At 35.6% G+C, this 24,831-nt stretch overlaps 1 protein-coding gene and 1 pseudogene across 1 annotated transcript in view; one reads left to right on the top strand and one right to left on the bottom strand.

Annotated features, from left to right (window-relative positions):
• DPH6 (diphthamine biosynthesis 6) overlaps positions 1 to 24,831 on the bottom strand; it is a 229,309-nt gene that overhangs the window by 91,484 nt on the left and 112,994 nt on the right. The gene's annotated exons all lie outside the window — the stretch shown is intronic.
• Positions 3,923 to 4,467, top strand: LOC139307992 (malignant T-cell-amplified sequence 1-like; annotated as a pseudogene).

Below are 24,831 nucleotides of genomic sequence, written 5' to 3'. Positions count from 1 at the left end.
CATTTTCAGACAGCTCTGGCTCTTCGACTTTGAAACAGAGATGAGCACTGCCCTCTAGAGTCAGGAACAACTAGCACATATGTGCAAGGGGAACCTTACCACCTAGAAATCTGGCTTCCTCTAAGTATGATTCTGTAAAGTGTTAAATCCCCGTATCAGTAGCATCATTTGTAGCCCATTACTTCATATGAAGTGAAGACATTTAAGTAAAGTCCTTTGAGTTGAATTCGATTCTTGATAACTGTATAGAAAAATTCATGTAGTCTTCTTGGCAGGGTTATGGGTTATTTTAGAATTTATTCATTTATTTTTTTGTTATTTCCTAGTCTAGGAACATTTCCTATGGTACATGATTCAATAGCACTAAACACACATTATAGACTTAAATCAATAATAGTGTTGGTCTGATTTTCTGTATACTGCTATAAGCTCTTGGTATGGCTTCTAGAATGTTCTGTAATAAAATAGCATGTTGTGTCTATATGAATGAATGAATGGTGACCACTGGTTGCAGATATTGTGCTCTGGCTCCAAAGACCCAGAATGAGGACAGTTCTTAGAATGAAAATCAACAGCATTCTAACTGCCTCTTTCATAGAAATGAAGTAGAGAAATATTTGCTGTAATATTTTTCATTGCAGGCCCACAACAGATCCAGTCCATTTTTGCTGGCTTTACCCACCATACTAAATATATTCTCAATATGTTCAATTTTTGGTTTGTTGTCCTACTAATGGAGAGCCCTCTAGGTCACCGGTCCCCAATCTTTCCAGCTCCAAGGATCAGCAGTGGTGGCAGCAGCAGGGTGGGAAGGAAATGCTTTTGTGTGCATACCTGCCACTTGAGCTCCAAGGACTCACCCGCCATTTGCTGATCTGGTCCTGGTCTGCAGATCTGGGGTTGGGGACCCCTGCTCTAGGTAATCTTTTCTTCCAACATTACATTGAGTTGGAAAGCAAAAAGAATGGAGGAGGAATAACAATAAGATTAAGGGAGAAAAGCAGGGTCTAGATCAATGTTTCTCAAACTTGGCAATTTAAAATGTGCGGACTTCAACTCCGAGAATTTCACAGCCAGCATGAGAAAAAAAATGAACGAATAGAGACCATTTATGGAATCTCCCTGCCCCGTCAGTATTCCATTGAAAAAAATGGAGAAAGGAAAAAAAGGAAATGGTGTTAAGGGACAAATGCAGAGTCTAGATGATCATAATGACATGCTAAATAAAAATTAAATCTTAATGATTAAAATGTTAAAAAAAAACCTCCCCCCCCCCCAAATTTTTTAAAATACTATTGGGTAGCAAAACATTGTTTTATACTCTGACCTACTACTCATTCTGATTCCATAACTCAATTGCTAAATATATTCAAAAGAAGAAGTTGACTGCAGTCTTCCTTTAACTATAGTATGAAGATTCTTTATAGGCAATTCATTAGCAGTGAGTGAGTAAATGCTGTTGACATGAAATGTACTATATAAAACTGGCATGTAACATATTTATGTCAATAATTCAGCAACTTCCCGGGAAATAGTGAGTTAACCTGTGTACTCCATATATTTTTAAAAGATGGACATAAATCTGCTCTGGGGAACTGATTTGATACTTCTTTGAAGGTCTTCAAAACACCTGGTAATATGTTATTCACTAAAAAATATTCCCACAATTCTCCCATCTCCCATCATTACTTGCCTTGAGATTCAACTGTCAAGTTTGATGTGCCTTTTAAAACTAGCCCTCCAAGCCTGAAAAACCATGATTACCCACCACAGAAGAGAACTCTGCTTTGAAACTATCTGATAATCCAGGAGATCATTTACCTGCAAGCATTATTTGGCAAAGCTAAAGCAGATCATCAAATGGGAGCATCTGAAGGCTGAGGCAGCAAAACGTCAACAACAAATTGTCATTGGCATTACATTTATGAACCTTCAAACAGCATCAGATCTTTTCCATGGGAAACCAGATCAGGTCAGACTGGAGCTGAATATTTCTTAACAAGCTAACCATCAAAAGAACTTACGTTTTGAATAAAAAAGCTATCATTTGTTGATTTGAATATCAAAGGAATACATTGCAAACTCCCAGTCTAGGAAAAAAATTCCTAAACTACACCAGACAGGTGTTTAATAATCTATTATTAAGGCACTATTTTAGGTTACTCAGAATTATTAAAAAATAGCTGTAACTGTGAAGCTGCAAATGGGACTGCACAAAGAAATGAATGCTATTAACATACTATTAACAATTCAAAAGAATGAGTTGACATACCAATCAAACTTGTTAATTGACTGTCAATGGCCTGTCCCTGAATATACAACATGACTGCATTATATATTTCAAATGCTGACAGGAAGACAGTTTCATTTGCATTAACTTCATAAACTGATCAACAACCAAACTGCCACATACATTTATAATGGGAAGCTGAATCATTTCAATATTCATGGAGCTCTGTAATTGTAAATTAGGTACTGAGAAATAATATAATACTGTACGTACTTTAAAATATCCTAAATTTTTCTGACCTAGTTCCTTTGTTATTCTAAACAGAGCAGTGGGAAAAGTTGGGTATCTTAGAAATTATTATTACTTCAGTTTTTGGCTTTATGCAAAATTCGTTTGCTATCTAATTTGTAGTCAAGGATTCAACTTTTGCCTAACCAAACTACAAAGGATCAAACTAGGTAGTATACATTTTTTTCTGGCCTTAGTTTCTGTAAACATTATTAAAAATAAGTCAAAATGGAAAACAGGCTAGTTCATGTTTCTTATGTTTAATAACCGAACACATATTTTTGATAGAGATAAGGTGGGATACATTTAAACACAAAAAATGTTTAAAAATATGTGCTATTGCTTACCCTTCAAAATAATTGAGATATTTGAAGCAATCATCCTTAAAAAAAATCTACAGAATAGTTAATCAGCACAAGAAATAGCTGCTGATATGATTCATATATGCAGCATCATTAAGCCCAGCAATTCGTGAAAGACATCAGTGTAGTTGTGAATGGCACACCTACCATTGGTACGCCTACCATTCCTACCAACAGTGTCTACCAACAATGAATGATATGACTACCATTCAGCATGGATCATGAAGGAAAGACCCATGGTCCTCCACCTAGGATTCTCAACAGATTCATCACCATGGCCAGTGGTGTTGACTTCTGGGAAATATAATTGAACAGTATCCAGACATCACAATAAGCTAACATTAATTAACTAAAAGCAACCTTTAGCCATGGAGTATAGAAAAGTTGTGACAATACAGGTCAACAACATTTTAAAGCAAAAATAGTAGGAAATTGGGAATGTTCTTTTAAATTCAGACAAACATTAGCCTTAATAAGAGACACCTTGACTTATAATAAAATGTTAAAATTTAAAATCTTAAGTCTTCTTTCTTTCAACCAACCTTCTGATCCAAGAAGAAATTCTGAAGCTTTAATCTAAGTTCAAATTCTGGACAGTGGCACAGCTGAACTAATACCACTCTGCTGTCTGCAATAGAAATGTAATATTAATACAGAGAAGTAATCACTTTAATTGTTCTGTCAATTAATATGTAAAGAGAAAAGCGCTGACAAAAATTATAAAGGCTTTGCAAAAATCCAATCAGAGAAAATTATTGGGATGATAGTGATACAAAATCATTTTGAAAAGCCATTATGCCAGGATTATGGTAGAAATTAGAGATATTCATCCTGATAGCTTTCTCAAAAGGTGGCAAGTCACATGAAGGCCACCAGCCAATTCTCAGAGGATAGCTGAGATTCTAGGTGTTGTAGGTGTCTGAATTTTAAAGCCCAATTCAGAAGAAAATAAAAATTTATTTACACAAGAAGTCCTCCCTCCCCTCCTCCCCAGCCCTCACTCCGCCCAGCCTCACAAGGAGCATTGCCTCGTCGCCCCAGGATGTTCATGAAATTTGATGAAAAAGAGAATGTATCAAACTGCATCCAGTTGAAAACATTGGTGATTAAAGGCATTAAGAACCAACTGATAATTCAATTCCCGGGTATTGAACCATGGCTAAAACAAATTATGCCAAAGAAAGACCCCGTTAAGATAGTACGATGTAATAAACATATAGAAATTCTCACAGTAAATGGTGAACTGCTGTTCTTCAGACAAAGGGAAGGGCCCTTTTATCCCACACTGAGGTTACTACATAAATGTCCCTTCATTCTACCACATCAACAATCGACAAAGGAGCCATTAAATTTGTACTTAGTGGAGCAAATTTCATGTGTCCTGGCCTGATGTCTCCAGGAGCCAAACTTTATCCTGCTGCTGCTGATACGATTGTGGCAATAACGGCGGAAGGAAAGCAACGTGCACTATGCGTTGGGCTCATGAAGATGGCAGCAGTTGATATAGAGAAAGTCAACAAAGGGATTGGCATTGAAAATATTCACTATTTAAATGATGTCCTTTGGCATATGAAGACCTACGAGTAAAATCAGCTGGAAGTATGTGACTTGCTTGCCAGTGTGGGCTACTCTGTAATTCTGTTTTTAAATGTGCACCTGATTGTACAAATTTATTTTGTTCCATGGCTAATGCGAAATAAATCAAGTGAATGCTGGAAAAAAATTATTTACACAAAAGCAAAACTATGCTGGAGTACCAATGTCTTTGTATAGTTTTCAATATTGGTCTAGTTAATTGAAATTCTATATTCAAACAATCCAATATATAATGTCAACTGGCTGTTAGAAAAGAGCATCAACTACAGGGGAAACCAGTTCAATATATCCTTGTGGATAGAGAAAGCTAGAAAAAGACTACTGGAAAAAAAAAAGTAAATCTTATTGCTCCACAGGTCTCAGCAGTAGTGTCTACTTCCTTTCTTCCCCTCTAGCTGGTTTTCAGCAAAGCATCGTGTTCCTGGATAGTCAAATGAAAGATGAAACCGGACCATGCATTTAAGTAAGATGAAAACTGCCTGCTCTCAAAAATCTTGGTGGGAGGTTTCCTTTTCCCTCTTCTGTTTGTCATCTTAGCAAAAGAACTGATAAAGGTCACATTGTCATCTGAAGACTTCTGCTAATCTTGTAAGGAACAATTGTAGCTCCCAATCAAATGCTACTGGGTATCTCAACACAAAAAAGTGTTGAATAAATACGCCTGAGTGGCGTAGGAGGCTAATGCCTCCTACTAAAGCAGCATTTAACATCCAGCTGCCTGCAATTACTGCGAGTTCAATTTTCACCAGGCTCAAGGTCGACTCAGCCTTCCATCCTTTTGAAGGTGGGTAAAATGAGGACCCGGTTTGTGGGGGGCAATAAACTGACTTTGTATAAAATATACAAAAGTATGAAGGCTATTGCTTAACGCATTGTAAGCCGCCCTGAGTCTCCGGAGAAGACGGATTGATTTAAAAAAATCAAATAAATATCAAGGATATACTGGAACTAAAGATGAGTACTTTTTAAAAGAACAATACCACCACCATTTTAACAAGAGAAATGTAACCACTCTCCATTTAAATGTTCAGTTTTGATGTCATCTTGCTTACTAAAGACTACCACTTGGTTAATTTTGCATCAAGTCACTTTCATATTACATATAAATAAATCTATTTCAAAATATTTTTAAAAATTATTTAATTCTGTTTTTTATAGAAAATATTATATGTGTTTGTTATCAGAGGTCTTGATGGATGTGATTGTTTTGTTGTTACATATCTTTTTAGTGCTACTTACTGTCTGGAATAGTCTCTTTCTGAAGTTCATGAAGCTCAATTTTTTGTTATATCACTTACAATAAGAAAACGGCAAAGCCCTCCTACCATACATAAAAGGCACCACAGACAGAATCAGCAAGATCCTCCATAAACACAACATCAAGACGCGCGCTTAAGATGTTCTTATTTCATCATGCTGGCCTGACCTAAATTTTTCCTCTTTTTAAATGGAAATTTTAAATTTGGTTTTAATTTATTGGGGTTTTAAAATTGGTTCAGCCAAATTTATTTAATTAGCTTTATCTCTATTTTAAATTTTGTATCTATATGTTTTATTTTATGGCTGTTCACCGCCCTGAGTCCTTTGGGAGTAGGGTGGTATACAAATTTAATAAAATGAAATGAAAAATGAAAGACAGCATTCTGCACAAACCAAAAAATATCCACCATCCTAAGAAACCCCAAAGACAAAATTGAGTTAGAAAATCAAGGAGTATATGAAATCCCATGCACCGCCTGCCTCACCACATACATCGGACAAACCAACAGAAGAATAAGTGCACGCATTGAAGAACACAAGAACTCAGTCAGAAAAGAAGAACCAACTTCTTCCCTGGTCCAGCACCTTAGAGCCACAGGACATGAAATTGACTTTAAAAAGACCAGAACTATTGCCAAAACTGAACACTTTAACAACAGAATAATCAGAGAAGCCATCGAGATAGAAAAACACCCACACAGTATGAATAAACGAGATGATGCCTCCCGCCTACCAGCCATTTGGAAACCCGCCCTTATTGACAAATGAGACCCTAACACTAAGAATGACACCAGACCCATACTCACGAAAACCACACAGGATGTCACCACCACACATCCACGCAAAAAACAAACCCAAATCCACACCGATGAGGTACGACCACAAACCAGAAGCCAGACCACAGCTGCATCATTAGCCACTTTAAACCCCTCCAATCCATACATGAAGCAAACTGACACCCACCATGAAGATGTGGCACGACCACGAACGCAAAGCCAAACAACAGCAATGCAGCTCACCAGCTCAAATCCCCCTGCAACTCAGACTAACCCGAGCACAACCAAGCCCCTACCTAAACAGAACACCCCCCCATCCAATCAGAGCACAGCCAACCCCCCACCCAATCAGAACACAGCCAAGCTCCCACCCAATCAGTTCACACCCCCACTGGCAGTTAAAAGGAAGAAACAGCTGCGATCACACATTGCTCCTAGAAGCACGAAGCTGAAAACACCAGCCTGAAGATGACGAATGAGACTTCGTCAAAACGTCGCCAAGACACTTCCAATTCTACGCGGGAGAAAACCCAAATAACCAAAGACCTACACACACACACAAACACACACACACACACACACACTTATATATATAAACAATTGTGGTAATTGTGCCTGATTGTACAGTGGATTAAAGCACTGTTATTAACATCTGCTGCTTGCAATTACTGCAAGTTCAAATCTCACCAGGCTCAAGGTTGATTCAGCCTTCCATCCTTTCAAAGGTAGGTAAAATGAGGACCCAGATTGTGGGGGCAATAAACTGACTTTGTATAAATATACAAAAGTATGAAGGCTATTGCTTAACGCATTGTAAGCCGCCCTGAGTCTCCGGAGAAGGGCGGCATATAAATTAAAGCAAAAAGAAAAATCCATTTCAGATGGCCAAATTCATAGCTGTTATTCCAGGTATATTTAATAATTAGTTTGAACAGATAAACAATGTTATTAGAGAAGGAAACTCCTCCCTTAATACAAAGTTGAGATGCTGACTTGAACAATGCACTTTCTAGTAACTCTTGCTAATTAATTCTATTGAAAATAATAACTACAACAATTATAACAAAGATAAAATACACTTGATGAGCTTTCCATTCTTCTTTGAAATGCAGGGTTTGTGTGAGAGAAAGACAGATAATCACACCAATATAATTAACTACATCATCTATACAATCAACGTAAATGGACTAAAATTAGGCTAACTAGGTGGGGGAGTCTTAAGCATATTGTTTTAAAGTCCAGGATTAATTTAACAAATAAATAATCACACAATTACTCTACATTTGTTTTAATTCATAAAGTGTCTTAAATATCTTGCATTTTATACAGTATCTCAATGGAACAGAAAAAGAAATTATTAAAGAGAATTTGGACTGTGCCCATCAGCAGAATAACTCTTTTAAAACTGAACAGAATAGGACAAATCTGGTCTATGTGGGAGTAAGGTCAGGCAAGAAGCTGGCAAACGAAAGATGAAGTCTGAAAATAAGCCGTATCAGGTCAGAAGTTAAGGAAAGGAAAACGTTTTCCCCAAAGCATCCACGTGAGAGAGACACTAATTCTAAATTTGCCAATTGCTCCATTCTTAAACCACCTTCTCTCCCAGTCACAAAGCCCACCATAGAGAATATATAAACTGCTCTCTATTTCTCAAAGTACATACAGTATATACATAAGCATATGGGCATTGCCAGTAAGGAATGGGAAAGAAATTCAGAAACCAAGCTTCCTTTTTAAAAAAAGGTATTAAATGATGTGTATAATATATTGTAAGTAAATTTCAAAGGGCAAGATAAACAAAAATGTACATGCATTATTTGTGAGCATGTGAGAATATGTTTATTCTCATATCCACATAAATTGTATTTTAAAAAGCAAACAAAACTAAATTTTGGAATTCTTGTTATGTTTCCCCTGGTAAATGATACTTTTCAAAATTTCCCAAAGCAGGTTACAGTGTTCTTTAGACTTCAGTTACATATTATTCCTTTATCCTTGACTTTTAAAAAATGCTGTTGAATGATAAGAGCATAAAAGAATTATATAGCATGGTGCAATATAATTTTTTATAAATAACACAGTTTCATTAGATTGCAGCCACATGATATTTTCACAGTATTTTCTGCTATTAATTTTCTTTCATTGTAAGAATTTTTATGAAGCTGTAGTTAATATACATATCATTTGCATACCTTGCAAAACATTTGATTCTATGCTAATAAGTTTGTAAGAAAAAATAGATTGAAAATAATTATCTATATAATCTTGACTAATATTTCTTTAAAAAGCTTTATTTAGTTATTCATATAATTTTAGTGCCCAGAAAATTTGAAACAGAATACCAGTTTTTTAATGATGCAAAGCCATTATCTGATACTTAGTGTTACTATATATTTTAACTAAAGGACAACAAGCACAAATGTTTGAATAAGAAAATTCAACAGGAGAAATTGATAGAATTTCATTAAAAGTTATAAAAGTTATATGAAATAACATAGAGTAGGCACCAATTATGAAAAAAAAACATGAGAAATTTCATTGCTTCAATTGTCTTGATCAAATTTTGGCAGATTCAAAAATCAATGTTGTGTTAGCTAAACATCCAGCTCTAATAGAAACTGGATGTTTAGCTAAGGATGTACATATGAGAACGTATGACTAGCTTTTTTCCCTAACTACTTGTATAAGGAGTATTCTTTATATTATTCATGTTGTCTTGTATTCTTCTATGGACTGCACCAGTACAGGCTAAACCAATTTCGTTGTATACATAATGTACAATGACAATAAAGGCTTTGAACTTTTAAATTGCTTCATGAAAGCTATAGCTTCTGGAAGAATTATTACTGAATATTTTGTCTTTATATTAGAAGGGAGTTCATGTCCCCACATTTAATATTCAGTAAGTTGGTTCTAAAGAAAAACATGTATACTGCTCAAAAAAATAAAGGGAACACAAGCAGAAGACATCCGAGATCTGAATGAATGAAATAGTCTTATTAAATACTTTGTTCTTTACATACAGTAGTTTATACACTGCTCAAACAACTAAAGGGAACACAAAACTACTGTATGTAACGAACAAAGTATTTAATAAGGCTATTTCATTCATTCAGATCTCAGATGTCTTCTGCTTGTGTTCCCTTTATTTTTTTGAGCAGTGTATAATAAACCTAGCAATATCACTGTACTTGGGCTAAAGTAGAACAATTATTGGAACTTGCACCGATCGTCGTCTATTAATTCTGCATGAATTCCTTTTTCAGTAACAAATGTATAGGCATTTAAGATCTGAAAATTCAAACCAATTGTTGTATTATTTTTTTTTAATCATGGGGAAGCACTTTTTGGGGAAGGAAGGAAGGAAGGGCAAAAAGGGAAGGGAAAATGAAGCTGTTTCATTTCCATCAAATATAAATGGCCACTTTTCAGCAACTATTAAAACAAAGAGAAGTTCTGACAGAAACCATTGCATTACAGAAGTGGCAAGTCAGAACATGGTCTGAAAATGGGTATGGAAAAAGAACTGTGAAATGTTCACACCAGACAACATAAAGCACCCCCGCCCCATCTTGTTCAAAAGAACTGCCAAATCAGAAAAAGGGGAAAATGTTTACACCAAATAAAACACATTATATATTTCTCTATTTCTATCCGTGCACATTTTTCACCCAGCAACCAAGTTCAATCTATCATCTCAGAGCACATGCAGTTGTCAGAGTTCAATTTGGCACAACTAAAATTTGTTTCTTTACTGAGAATATATGAAACAAAGAGAAAAGCCCAACTGGCAAGAAATAAAGCTTTCTTCTGAGTGTCAGAAAATAATTGATACTGATAAAAATGTATTAAATTAAAGATCCCCCAAATAACTTCAGAAACAGATTACAATCCTACATTCTGGACATCTACATTGTTACCAAACTTTCTAATAAAAATGTTATTAACATCCTCAATGTAGAAGTTTTATTGCAAATTGAATTATCATAGAGATGTTTTAACGAGCTGTATGCATATTATCTTCATCCAAGACAATACATAATAAACATAAGACTGAGTGAATTTGGGCATATTCTGTCACCCATATGTACATGTTTGAACATTATGAGATCAACACATTTTGCCTAGAAGTGTAATATGCTCATGCTAATCTCCAGAAAATGTACCAGGCACATGTTGACATACAGGTAGTCCTCATTTAATGATCATTCATTCAGTGACCTTTTAAAGTTTGGACAGCATTAAACAAATGGTACTTACACTAGCTCTCCAAGTTACAGCTATTGGAATGCCCCTAAGGTCACGTGATCATCATTTGATCACTTGGCAGCTTGCCTGCATTTGTGACCACAGAATGCATTTCAACAGTTCCATTCCCCTGACTCCTGCCCCATCTTTGTCCTCTGTCCCCCTCTCTACATTCCACCACTCAGCTGATTTTTGGAGTGTTCTTGCTCCTGCTGCTGCTGAAGTATGCCCAGCCTGGCATAAATGCCTATTTGTTAAATTGGGCATCTGGGAAGTCGTTGATATACTAACTGCCTGTACCTGGAGAGATCCCTCAAGACTCTAGGACTCTTGAGACTGGTGCTGGAGTCACCTTACCTCCTGGTGTTGGATAATTTCAACTCACTTTTAGGCAAGTTCAAATATAGCTTGCAAATCCATGGTTTATCCCTATACTTGTCACCAAGTCAAATAAAAATACAACTAATAAATAGTTGGCAATATTATAAGCCTGGTTTTGTGATTTTTAAACTTCTGTTTAAGCTTATTTCAACTACTAGTCTTGGAATTTTAATAATTATTTTGATTTGATTACCATTTATATTGTGGATGCTGTGGCATAATTAGATAAGAATGTAAACTGCTGAGAATCTTTTGACTGAGGGAAGAAATCAAATAAATATAATTTAATTTGAACTATAATGCTCCAATGCTGAAATCTCTATTGCTAATTTTCAAATGCTCCTTGATTTAATTATGTTAAGATAAATAAGTTAGATTTCAAAATATCTGCAATATCCTGTGATTATTACAAATAGGTTAATCAAAAAATGACAGCGAGGAGAACTATTATCTACTTTGGAAATGGCAGATTCTTCTGAAGAAGGATCCTTGACTTTATAGTTTCTGAAAGTGGTGGGATAAAAATCCATGAAATACAGTATTTCAGAAGCAAGGTGGGGAAGAAAGGATCTCTTTTCTATTGAACAGTTAAAGAGGTTAGAATTGGTTAAACCAAAAGGAGTATTATGAAAGTTAATGTGTCTCTACAGTACTCACCTGCTTGGTGGCATAAATGCATGGCTTTAAGGAATAGTTTGCCAGATAACCCATGTCCCTTGTATTTTGAAGAAACAATTAAACAAAGATTTTGTGATATTGTTTAGAGTGATTTCACACTAACATCGAACATAGAAATTTCATTCTTGCTATGGAAAACTTGATTGCAGAAAATATGACTTCAGTAACAGTCATTAATGCCTGGAATGCAATACCTGACTGTGGTTTCTTCCCCTAACCCCCAAAACTTTAACCTTAGACTGTCTACTGTCGACCTCACCCCATTCCTAAAAAGTCTCTAAGGGGCGTGCATAAGCGCACCAGCGTGCCTACTGTCCCTGTCCTAATGTTCCCTTTTATATGTATCCATTTCATGTACTCATAATTATATTTATACTTATATCTGTTACCTATTTCATGCTTGACAAAATGAAATAAAGAAAAAAAAAATTAAAGAATTTTCTTTGGCATTGAAGTGTTCTTCAATACCAAAGTTCATGTGTCAATATACTTCCTATCCTGTTTCTTCAAAATACAACTTTCATTTTCATAAGATGTCACCATGCCATGACTTGCAAAATTCTGATTTTTGTAAGTATAGGCACATCACAGCATTTGAATATTTTTTCCATGGCCATAGTATCAGCTGTATCGATTGCTAGTTTGCAATGTATTTCTTGACTGCTTGTTCCTTTACTTTTGATGGTTGATCCTAAAATGCAGCTATCTACCACTTCAAAGTTTTCATTCTAAGGCTGTTGTTGTTTTCATTGGTTTGCTTTCCTTTAATTTTATCCCCCCCCCAGTCCATGATCCTTGACTCTTATTAGCAGTTTTTTTTATATTTTCAGTAAGTGTCGCATAGGAGGCAACAGTTTTACTATAAGAAACAAACATAATCTTACTTATCTTTTTCAAAGGAGAAAAAACCCAGCAGGTAAATGCACAATTAATACCAAAGGCTGAAATAAACATGCAAAATTAAAGATTCACAACACAAAGTCTTTCTTACAAGAGGAAGTGCTCTTTGTAGTAGTTTAATACATTTTAAAACATCCATATCCCCAAGATATCTCTCATAGTTTGGGGCAAAATAAATGTGGATCTCTTGATAATTATTTCACAAATTATCTGTTTCCAAATGGTTAATTAGAATTATCTTGCTAAAAAACTAAAAGAATTCCAATGAGATTTAAAAGCTTTTTTACTTTGTAATTTGACCTGACTGAACCAAAGGAGAAATTCTCAAAAGAGACCTTTCTGTTGAAGATGGTGGAGGAACAGGAGCAATAAAACTGCTTCTTAGCAAATCCAATATGCATGATGAAATGAAGCTGAAAATATAGTGAAAATGTTAATTATGTTTGTTCCTACACTACTGAAAGATACTCAAAAATTCTTAACATGGAGTTTAACATGTCATTCTCAAAGGAAAGGACATGAAGTAGGAAGGTTAGTTTTCAGATTTCCCATAGTCACTATTACATATAAAACAGATCGGTTATCAGTTCAGTATGATTCAGTCCTCTTGAATATGGCTAAATGTTGTTATACTGCCTATAAAGTTAGGCAGACTTTTATTATTCACTGATGGACCCATGACCAGCTGTAATGTTTTATCTTTATTTTTGTTAATGTGTTTTTGTTTTATAATTATAAGAAACAAAATACCACATAATCTTGGTCAGTAAATAAATTAATAACAAAAGGCCAGGCTGAGGAATGTTGCAAAGGACTACTGAATGATCTGTCTGTGCTGATGAGCCTCACAATATATCTGGATTTGCTTACATTCCTTTACTGTCTTTTTTAATTATTTTGATTTGCCTACATTCAATATTTTTGAGCTTAAAATCCATAACTGTTATGAGAAACCTTGGCTGATCTTAGATCAGATAACTGAAGATTTAGTTTCGCACAATTCTACTTTAGATGTAACTGAAAACCTGCATGTGCTTTTAAAAAAAATGCTTCTATTTTTTGAAATATTCACCATTAAGCATGTTGAGGGTCATCACATGGCCAAAGAGCTAGTGAGTTTTCATAAGTCAATACAGTGACACGTAAAACCAGATTTCCAACACAAAACTGTAGGGAAATTGGATTTTCTCAGGCCTTAGTAATATGGAATTGATTACATTAATTCATCTATTTAAAAGAACTGAAAAGCATTGTATATCTCATTCCCAGGACCACAGACCCTATTCCATTCAGCCCTCATTTTTCTACATGCTGCTTTAATGAAAAACAAGAATTGCATCATTCTTGTAACCTGCAGGAGCGGTAGGGAATAATTGCTTGAATGAGTTGTGGAGCTTGGCTCATAATGTAATCATATTTTATGAATGCTTTAACAGTTTATTTTGAACTCAGTAATTATAAAGCCCCCTTCCCAAACAAGATTTGAGAAAAAGGCCAGCTCAGAATGCCTAGCTCAGAATGAATTTGACATCCCCTAATGGTAGGAAGGTTTCATATACTAGATTTTACTTTCTTTAACAAATGTTAGACCACCCCTAAATAAAGGATTGTATTCCACAACAATAATATTTTCATTATCAGACGTTTCAAGATAATCTAAAATAACTACCGCTATATTATCTAATTTTAAAAATGACTCATTCATAGGGAGGAAGAATCTCTATTTTCCCCTTAGCTAACTCTAGTATTATAGGTGAATAGACATAAGGTTGACAATATTTCAGAATACTAGAGATGTTTATAGACTTCCATCTTTTAAAGCTACTTTTCATGATGCTGTAAGCAAACATTTTAATTTCTCTCTTGTACATTTATTTTAATCTTAATTACAAGTACATTTTTCAGTGTCAACTGCTATAAAAGACTAACAAGAAGTCTCAAGAAGAAGCAAGAAAAAGTATAGGTCAAACCAACTAGGTTAGAATGAATATAGAGGACCATAACGGAAAAAAAAAAAAGAAAGAAAGAAAAAGAAAGGAAAGGGAAAGGAAAGGAAAGGAAAAGGAAAGTTGCATGAGAGAGAGATTTCCCCACTGGAGTTCTTAACTCTTAAAATCCAGGTTTCTCTACACAAAATGTAAATTATTTATACTCATCTTGTTTGTTTTCTTCTATCTCTTCTGCAACACCTATGAACACTTCATACCTCTAGTGATATTAGGTGAGAGTACCATGAGAAATATTACAAAGTAATAATGGGAGTGAACAAGGGTCATTTCATTTGGTAATGTTAAAACTAATGCTGGACCAAAACTGCACTGAAGTGCACCCCTGAATAAGGCTGTCACACTCACAAAAAATTAAACATAAACTTCTTCTTTTGTGCAAACTAGTTGCCTAACATCAGATGATACGATATTGTTTGAGCAAGGCATGCTTTCTAGAATAGCCTCACTATGTTATGAGATAGAATACTTGCATCTGTACATATTGAACAACCCGACATACAGCTACATGAAAAAGAGGAAGAGAGATCTTCTACATAAGCTTATCTTTATTATTTATGTTCCTGAAATTTTACTGGCAGTAGATTGTGAAGAACTAGCTATTTCACCATCAAACCTCTTCTGCTCCTTTGAACTCAGTATATATATATACACACACACACACACACACACACACACACACACATGCACACATACATGCACACGCGCGCGTGCGCGCACACACACACACACACACACACAACTAAACTGGTTAAAAGCAGAATGAAGTTTACAAAGGAAGGTCATACTGAAATTGACGACAGGATTTTTCTTTCTAACTGATGTTATTTACCATTTAATCATGATCAAATCTCCTACTTTATTGCTATTTTAACAGGTGTGCCATTCAAAACAAAGTCAACTATAAAAAAGAAAGCAAACACAAATCTTATAAATTTAGGTTAACCCCTCTCCCAAGGTCTATTAGTACATTTAAATGAAACATGGAAATAGCCATAATGGCAGTCTTGTTTCTATTCATCTATAAATAAAAACCACCGCTATCTAAAGCAACATAATAAGGATTATCATTTGAACACACATAATATAAAAAGAAAAAAACTATTACCCTTATTTTTTGGACTATAAGATGCTCTGAAGTATAAGATGCACCTAGCTTTTGGGGAGGAAAACAAGGGGGAAAAATCTGCCTCTGCCTCCCAGCAATTTACCTCTTTGCAACAAACAGCAAACAGCCTGGTCAGCTTCAGCAGAGCCTGATTTAGTACAAGCAGCTGGTTGGTGGTTGGATCGGCCTCCCGGAATACTGCCTATCAGCTGTTCCAGGCTGCAGGGATCACCACCGCCTGTCGCTGCCCATCGCTGCTGCAGCCTATTGCCGCCTCAGTGCGCCCCATTTTTGGCCTCTGTGGGTCCCGTTTTCAGCCTCCGCGCATCCTATTTTTGGCCCGTTCCAGGTGGTGGGGATCGCTGCCACTGCCGCCTATCCCCACCACATGGAACGGGCCCCGCTGCTTGGAACAGGCCCCGCCGCCTGGAATGGGCCAAAAAAAGGACATACGGAGGCCAAAAACGGGGCATGTGGAGGCAGCGATAGGTGGCAGTAGATGACCTGTTTGCTGCAAGGAAGTAAATTGCTGGGAGGTAGAGGCCGAAGGGTGGGGGCCGGCGGGTGGGTGGGGCTTCGGCAACATTTGCTGTATAAGACACACAGACATTTCCACCCACTTTTTTTTGGGGGGGGTGTCTTATACTCCAAAAAATATGTAGGTTTTTAAACAGTTAAAAAAAGTTAACTAATAAAGTTGGTTTAAGATATTTAAAATAATCAAAGACATAATATTTGATTATCCCTCACAATTAGCAATAACTGCCACTGGGATTTTGTTTCTGGAAAATTTCTCATTTATAAACAGAGCTCTTAGTATGCTGAACAAATTAATGAGATTTCAACTCCAGCATTTAGAACATTTAAGGTATACCTGTGGGGGAAGGCAAAGTGCACGTGGTTCTGATTTGCAAGTTACAGGTACTCTTTGACATATGACCACAATTGAGCCCACAATTTCTGTTGGTGAGATCTTTGTTTAGTGAATTTTGTCCCACTTTATTATGACCTTTTTTTGTCACTGTTGTTAAGTGAATCACTGCAATTGTTAAGTTAGTATAATGGTTGTTAAGTGAATCTGACTTTCCCATTGACTTTGCTTGTCAGAAGGTTGCAATAAATGATCACATAACCCCGGGACACTGCAACCATTATAAATATGAATCAGTTGACAGGCGTCTGACATTTGATCTCATAAACAAGGGAATGTTGAGAAACCTTTGAAGACAACACCGAAATGTCACATGGAAGAAATAAATGATGGACTAAATGTTTGTTTGCCTTAAAAAATAAAAAAAACTTTTAAAAAAATCACGGGAATGTTGCAATGGTTGTAAGTGTGAAAAATGGTCATAAATCACTTTCTTCAGTGTTGTTGTAATTTTAAACAGTCACTTAACGAACTGTTGTTAAGTCAAGAACTACATGTACTATCCTTCCATTTCCTTATAAACACACAAAATCTCTGTTTAAGAAGATATGATTCCAGAAAGCCAAATCTATCTATTATGCTATTTTTGACTTGTCTGTTCTGGCAGGAGGTCCGTGAAATCTGCTGTACAGTACTTGGTCAAACATATTATTGCCGGGACAGATCTATCAGCAAGAAATCAAGTGGCTGCTTTTCTACTATCCCTTCTACAACACCTAGGAAAATCTCGCAGAAAAGATGTGGTGTGTGGTATGAAGAGCAAGTACACTAGGCATTTTTTCAACAACATTATCTTGGCAAAAATCAAATATTTTAGCCATCTAATGAGAAGGAAGGATTCACTGGAGAAGAGCCTAATGCTGGGAACGATTGAGGGCAAAAGAAGAAGAGGACAGCAGAGAATGAGGTGGCTGGATGGAGTCACTGAAGCAGTCGGCGTGAGCTTAAATGTTCTCCAGAGGATGATAGAGGACAGGAAGGCCTGGAGGAACATTGTCCATGGGGCCGCGATGAGTCGGACACGACTTCGTGACTAAAACAACAATATCTTGGCAAAGAGACATTTCTTTCATGGTCAAACTGAAACAAAGTCTCTTTCTTGAAAACTGATCTAATAAGAAGAAACTCAGTCAAAATGCAAAAAGAAATGTAAAGTCATGCACTTTTATTGCAAGTATCATGTACTGTTTCCACAATAAGACACATATGTGTCCAACTGATCGATTAGCTTCCATTTGGAGTATCAGATACCTTCCCTGTATATAGGAACAGTAAGTGAAGCGGAGCTCCAACTGATCAGAATGTCATGAGTCATGAGTCTATTTTTGGCCTACATCCAATCATGCACTATGGTAAATGTGTTAATCACATTGTTTGTTATATGAATAATATTAAGCTTTAATTGTTAAGACTAACCGCAGGGTAACCACACACAATAACCACACAGAGATATAGGAAATGTTTTCAAAGTTTCCTTCTCCCCACCTCCAATAACTCTTTCTGAAACTGCTGTTAGTCCCAAGAAAGGAACATCTTACTTTGTGCATTTGTATTTTAAGCTTCCTTAAAAAAAAAAAAAAAATCTTAAAATACAAATGCATGCACACCAAATGCACACACGTACCTTGTCACAGTAGGCACGAAGGTGTGATGGAAAGACAGAGAACACAGTAGAAGAACTCTAGTTAAGCATCTGGTCACAAGAAATCACAGCTTGAAGAATTCAATTGTGAAATATAAATGGGAGGAAGGGAGAGGAACTTTCAGAAGTATTCAGAAATATTCAGAAACTGTCAAATACACAGCTGCAAAGTTTTAGCAAAAGCAGAAACAGATGTAATATCTTTTACTCAAAAATACAAGTGTTTTTAGTCTTAGTTAATGAGGAACTAATCAAGTAAAGAAAGATAATTATCTTGAGTTAAGACATAAAGTGAAACAAATCTTTGATGGAAACATTAGGAATAAAGTTATCCAAAATACAATAAATGTGATTGTAACATGGATGCAAATTTTTCTGGTGTCAGGCTGAGGCAATTAATATACAGCCATTTTCATTCTGAGGAGACATATAAACCAAGAGATTGAAACAGAAGTCCATCTGTAATGCTGGCTATGATGAGCAAATTCAGTTTATACAGAATCCTGCTTAAAATATTTCCCTATAGAAGGCAACTGATAGCTTACTGGTTTTGAGACCTTTTAGATTATTTTCCGACCCTAGAATATTCATTCCAATATTTATTCATTGGAATAAATGAATTGATTGGAATAAATATTTGTGACAGCATTTTTATTATGTATCAGTTGCATAATCTTTTAATACCTCAATGTCTCTAAAATGCATATTTATATGATCCTAATTTTATGAAGCAGAATGACGGGGCAATCTACAACTCTTGTTATTTTTCTCTGCTGCAAGTCCAGTGTCCCACTTCAGCAGGGAAAATCGTACTTTAGATGGCAAGACAATGCTGAAATCTGACAGTGACATAAATGCACCTCAGGTTTTCATTACTGATCTGCCTGGAAACACAGCATTCCTTAACTTAAAATATCTAAGCCTCTGCCTACAACTTCAGTGAAAGCAGCATTGGCATTTAAGCAGATCACAGTTTCTATTTTTTGTCATCATTTAAAAATAAAATAAAATCTAAAAATTCAATAGGCCTTAAAAGCTAAATTCCATGTGAAAAAAGTCTAAATTATTCTAAGAGAAATAAAAACATACTTAATTTGAAAAAAAAAAACTATTTTGAGGCACATAGCCCACTGTTAATGTGTGTCTGCATGTGTTTGTGTTTTATGCAGATGTTGAAACATGTACACTCTAGTTTATTATTAAAAAGAAATATTCTTAAACACAAATCCAGAAATTTCATCCTCAAACTATACAGGTTTTCTCCCAACATTACTGAAAAAAATTACTGTTGGTAAAGATACAATCAATTAAAAATTAAAAAATATATATTGAGACTGCTATTCCGCAAAACTAAAAACTATGCCTGTGTTACAAAAATAGCTTTAACAAACTTGAAAATAAAGTTCTTTTTTTTTTTTACTCCTAATGGCACAGCATTATTAGTTCCACATGTATCATGTTTTCAGATCAAGAGCATAGAAAGATTTATTCATCCTGAGTTATATCCCAAATTAATCTAGTTTTTAACTAGCCCGGATTCTTACAATTATAATATAATAAAAAAGACAGGACAATCAGTCTTTTTAATGGAAGTTGAATGCAGAAATCCAATAGTTAAGAAATTCATCTTTTAAAAACCAGTCTCCCTATTAGCCTTTTGTTACAGTATGTCTATATTAGCCCCTCAAATTACAAAAGTTCACCTGTCAGAAATGATCAGTGTTAGTGAACCACCAAAATTAATGTTTTGTCTGAAGAGTATGAAGACAAGACAAATAAAGGAAACATCCTGAAAAATCCACTGGTACTGAAATGACAAATAACATAACTCTGACCATTAGTTGCAATGTTGTTGGAAACTAGAAACTTCTAATAGGATATCATCATTTTTAGGTGGTTTGCAATGAATGGTCTTCGACTGATGATAGTGGATCTTTTCTTCTTCCTACACAACTGTAAATAACTATTTCCTCTGCTGTGTGAATTCTACATGCCTATTTTCAGAGATGCCGCACCAGATAAATAACACTGTCATGTCTGTCTTGTCATGTCAACTACATGCTGATGATCCTTTCTGATCTGCAGTTTGGAAACACTATCAAGGTCAGGAGCAATCACTTAGAAAACCCCTTGTGACACACATGTATTTAATAATTTCTGCAGCAAGTGGGAAATAAATAATGTTGCAAATAAATGAAAGATTTCTTTCACACAGGTTAGATTGACAATTTTCACAAAAAAAGGCACATTTCAGAAGGAAGGGGCATTTAAGGTTTCCACTGAAGTGAAAAGAATTTTATGAGCCTATATTAATTACGAATAGTCTTACTAAAATTGCTTTCTCACACCTCTGTTCTGATGTATCATTTTGAAGCCAGGTCTTACTATATGTTGGGCAAATGGCCACCTCTTTCAAGACCTCTGACCTGTGTGTCTGTGTGTGTGCAGAGACAGTGAGCGAGACCATGTGTGTGTGTGTGTGTGTGTGTGTGTTTGTGTGTGTGTGTGTGTGAGAGAGAGAGAGAGAGAGAGAGAGAAAGGGAAAATAATGGTTACAAGGCATTTACAACTGATGCACATATCACAAAATTATTTCTGCCAAGTTTGCTCCATGACCTGCCCGTGGGACATGACGTGTTCTGAGATGCTCTATCAAACTGAATCTTTCCAGGACAATGCAAATTATGACCAATTCCATCATCCTGCATTATGCGCTTCATGCTAATCTTGCTAATGCAAGAGAATAGGGAGGGTTTGCTGTTCTGCTGAAGGGCATGTTGTCTGATTGAATGATGTTGAAAGAATGTTCACAATCCCCCCCACTTCCACACACACACAATCTTGTAGCCACAGCTGTGGCTACCTTTGCTTACAACTCCATGCTATATTCCCTATTGTAGGCTTTTGTTCAACATTAATTGGGATCTATGTGGATGTACTTTTTAAAAATATAATTAACAGTTATTTCAAAATTAAAAAATGAGAATTCGGAATAAACTTATACATATGCTGTCTACTGCATCTTCCTGCTGATTTCTCCTAAGGTTGTAAGATGGGTTTGCAGATCTCCATGCAGTTAAAACATACCTTACTGTAACTTTTAATGAAATCATATTAGTGATAGGATTCTGGCAATTTCTGGCTTCCAGCCCTTTTGACTTTTGGATATTTTGCCACGGACTTAAAAGAAAAGTCAACTTTTTCTCTTGAAAGTTTCTGCAAAAGATAATTTTTGGATAATACCTCCATGAATCAGAAGGTGGCAGTATTACTGCACAAAAGAAATGGGTCAGATTTGATATTCTAATTTTATGTTCAAAAACAAACATTTTAGAGATGAGCATACTTTATTCTGTGACATTATTTACTTATAATGTTAAAATTTAAATATGAAACTATTTTCAGCCAGAACTATGATTATGGCATTACTGGTTAGAGCTAGTTTTTGGCCTGTTCTTGTCCAGATTACACTAAAAGTATTTTGCACAAAAGAACACTAGTATATTTTTTTTCAAATGATATTTATTATCAGGAGTTTCATGACTTGCATTCTTTGAAATCATCTGAGATAAGAAGGAAGACGACTCTGGGACTTGAAGATTGAAATAATGTAATATTTGATTGAAAATTTGCATATATTCTACTTAGCTATACTGTAAAAGAAGGTATCCTAGCAGATTTGATGATTAGAAATGTCCCTTTGCAGGCAAAACCCTTTTTTGTTTTAAAGAAAAAAAAAATACTGGCTGAAATAGTACCATATGAAAGTTATAAAAAAATGGATTTTACAACATTATTTCATCTTTTTAATTAACTATCAATCTTATTTCAAAACATTTCTACTTTCTATGAATCTATGGATGCCAGATACTTATAAATGCTAAAATATAGACGCCCTCAGGATTTTTGTCCTGAGGAAACATTTTCATCTACTAGCCAGTGTAACTGATGCTCAAGTCTGCTCTTAGTGCTACAGTTTTATTTGCTCTGCAACTGTTTTAAATCGTAACACAACAGATGTTTTTGAAAGATAAAACACATATTTCCCCCCCTAAGTGAGTATTTATTTTCTTTTTTTCACATAAAACACCAGATCAAAGATGAGCAACTTTTTCTTTAGCATTTACATGGCGGTCTTGAAAGAAAACCTCAGATAGTTGTTTTCATGTGTTACTGCATTTTTACACACGCCTAATAAATACAGAGCAGCCATAAATACAGAGCAGCCATAGAATCTTAGTAAGAAGAGACAGAAAGATATTTAGATTTGTATTTTGTTCCTGGTGAGGCTCAAAGCCTCAAAGGTAAACGACTAACCAAACACCCTTTTAGAAAAGAATCAGGTACCCTCTGCAAATGCTGCAGCTTGTTGACATGAACCAGGGCAGGCAGACACCAATAATACATGAAGTGTGGTTCAGAGGCAATTAGGATCAGTTGTCAAGGCCAGGCCATTAATGAAAGAACATGTCAGAGGAGCTGGAGACTTCAATGGTTGAGGGCAAGAAGGCGATTTAGTGTGACAGATCGAGTCCTTCCAATGTCCTCAGTGGTACATGCTAATACCAGCCTTAACAACCTTTTTGTGGCAGTGTATAATGTGACTAACATGGACTTTGATTCAGCAAAATGACTGCTGCCACTGTTAGTCTGTCTCATTCCAACAACAGTAAATGCACTGCTTCAAATAATTATCCACTTCCTTCGCTGTTCTTCCCCCACCACACTTGTCTAATACAGTGGGCTTTTATGCATGCCATACCGTTTATCTCTAGAAGGTCACAACACTTACCCTGCTGTTTTCTATTTGTTTACGTGGTGTTCATTCCATTTATAAATAGCTGAAATAATAAATACCTCCTACCACTAATGTATGAGTAAAATTAAAGTAAGAACCCAGCACCAGTGGCTAAGCACAAAGGCAAATATAGGAAATCAGCACAAGAAACATTGTCCTTGTGTGTAAATTCCATGGGATGCAGCACAAAACATGGGGGAACACTGTCGGTCAGTGGCCACGAATTCCCTGCTTCTCAGGGTTAAAGGCAGGAAGGAAAAAAAACTAGTCTTTTAAAGGCTTGATTCCTTCCTCAGTAGTATTTTACGTTCTTACTTAACATAATCCACATTGAAATCAAAAAATTGTAGAGATATTTGCATTTGTGAAACATATTTGATAAAGTATATGAAAATACTGTGGGGACCTCCAGTTTTTAAAATATGTATTATGAAAAGTATATTCCACTGGATAATTAAATGCAACTGAAACATTTCTGGTTAAAATTGTATTAGCAACCCCATTGCTCTAAACAATTTAAGGCTATACAGTTACAAATATGAATAACTAACTATCCAGTTATTGTGGCTCGCTTATGCTTTCTTACTTAGCTTATGCCAAATCTTAATTGCTAAATATACACAGTAAGGCAAGAAGTAGGGATGAAGAACTATAAGTGCCATGTGAACTCGGTTTATTGAAATGGCCACTCAATAGCAGGATGCATTCAGAATTTTTTTCAAAGGAGAGAGAGAGAGAGGGAGGAAGGGAGGTAGGGAGAGAGGGGGGGAGAGAAGACTAATGCTTGATATTTCATTCTGTTCTTATTCTTTCTTTTTTCATACACTCAGTCAGATGATGTGGATCCACGCCTATCACTTTTATTACTTAGCAATGCCTGGAGTGACCTTTCTAGAGGCAATACTTAGTTATGACTGACAGGAAAGGCTGTTTCTGCTGTGATGGATTTGTTCCCCTCTGGATTATTGTCACAATGCCCTGCCTTCTTCAGTTCCAACTCCCCCCACCCCGCATCTAACCCCATAATTTTTTTCCCTTTCTCATTTTTTTTTTTTAAAAATATGCACACGGGGAAGTTTTTTGATTATCAGCTTATGGACCAAATCAAACTGTCACATGAAACTGTTTGGAGTTGGAGGTAAGTGATGTTAAAATCCATCTCTTGGATAGGCCACTGTACATAATGAATGAAGGCCGACATCTTAAAAAGACCCGTCTTATCTAAAAAGATCAATCCAATCCATAAAAACCATCAAAAAAAATTTTAAGCATTGCCTGTTACAATTTTCATATTCACTTCACTCAAGAACAAGTTTGCATTATATACAACTCTCATATGGTACAAATAGGATATCATAGAGTAAATCACTTTCTCATCCCTGACAACTTTAAAATGTGTAGACCTCAACTCCCAGAATTCCCCAGCCAATATGTTGGTTGTGGAATTATGTTAGTTGATGTCCACACACTTTAAAATTGCCAAGGTGAAAAACACTGATAGAGGCTATAATTAGGAGATCAAATAAAATGTTAAACCATAAACAAAGTCTGATTTATAGTTAGTTTGGGGAAGCAAGATCCTACTCTAACTTTGGAATAATCTATAGATTTGTAATGAAACAAAAAG

This window comes from Pituophis catenifer, unplaced genomic scaffold, assembly GCF_029215685.1.
Source record: "Pituophis catenifer annectens isolate HBS135680 unplaced genomic scaffold, rPitCat1.0.hap2 SCAF_1, whole genome shotgun sequence".
NCBI classification, from domain to species: Eukaryota; Metazoa; Chordata; class Lepidosauria; order Squamata; family Colubridae; genus Pituophis; species Pituophis catenifer.
This window is presented reverse-complemented; position numbering and strand designations above follow the sequence as displayed.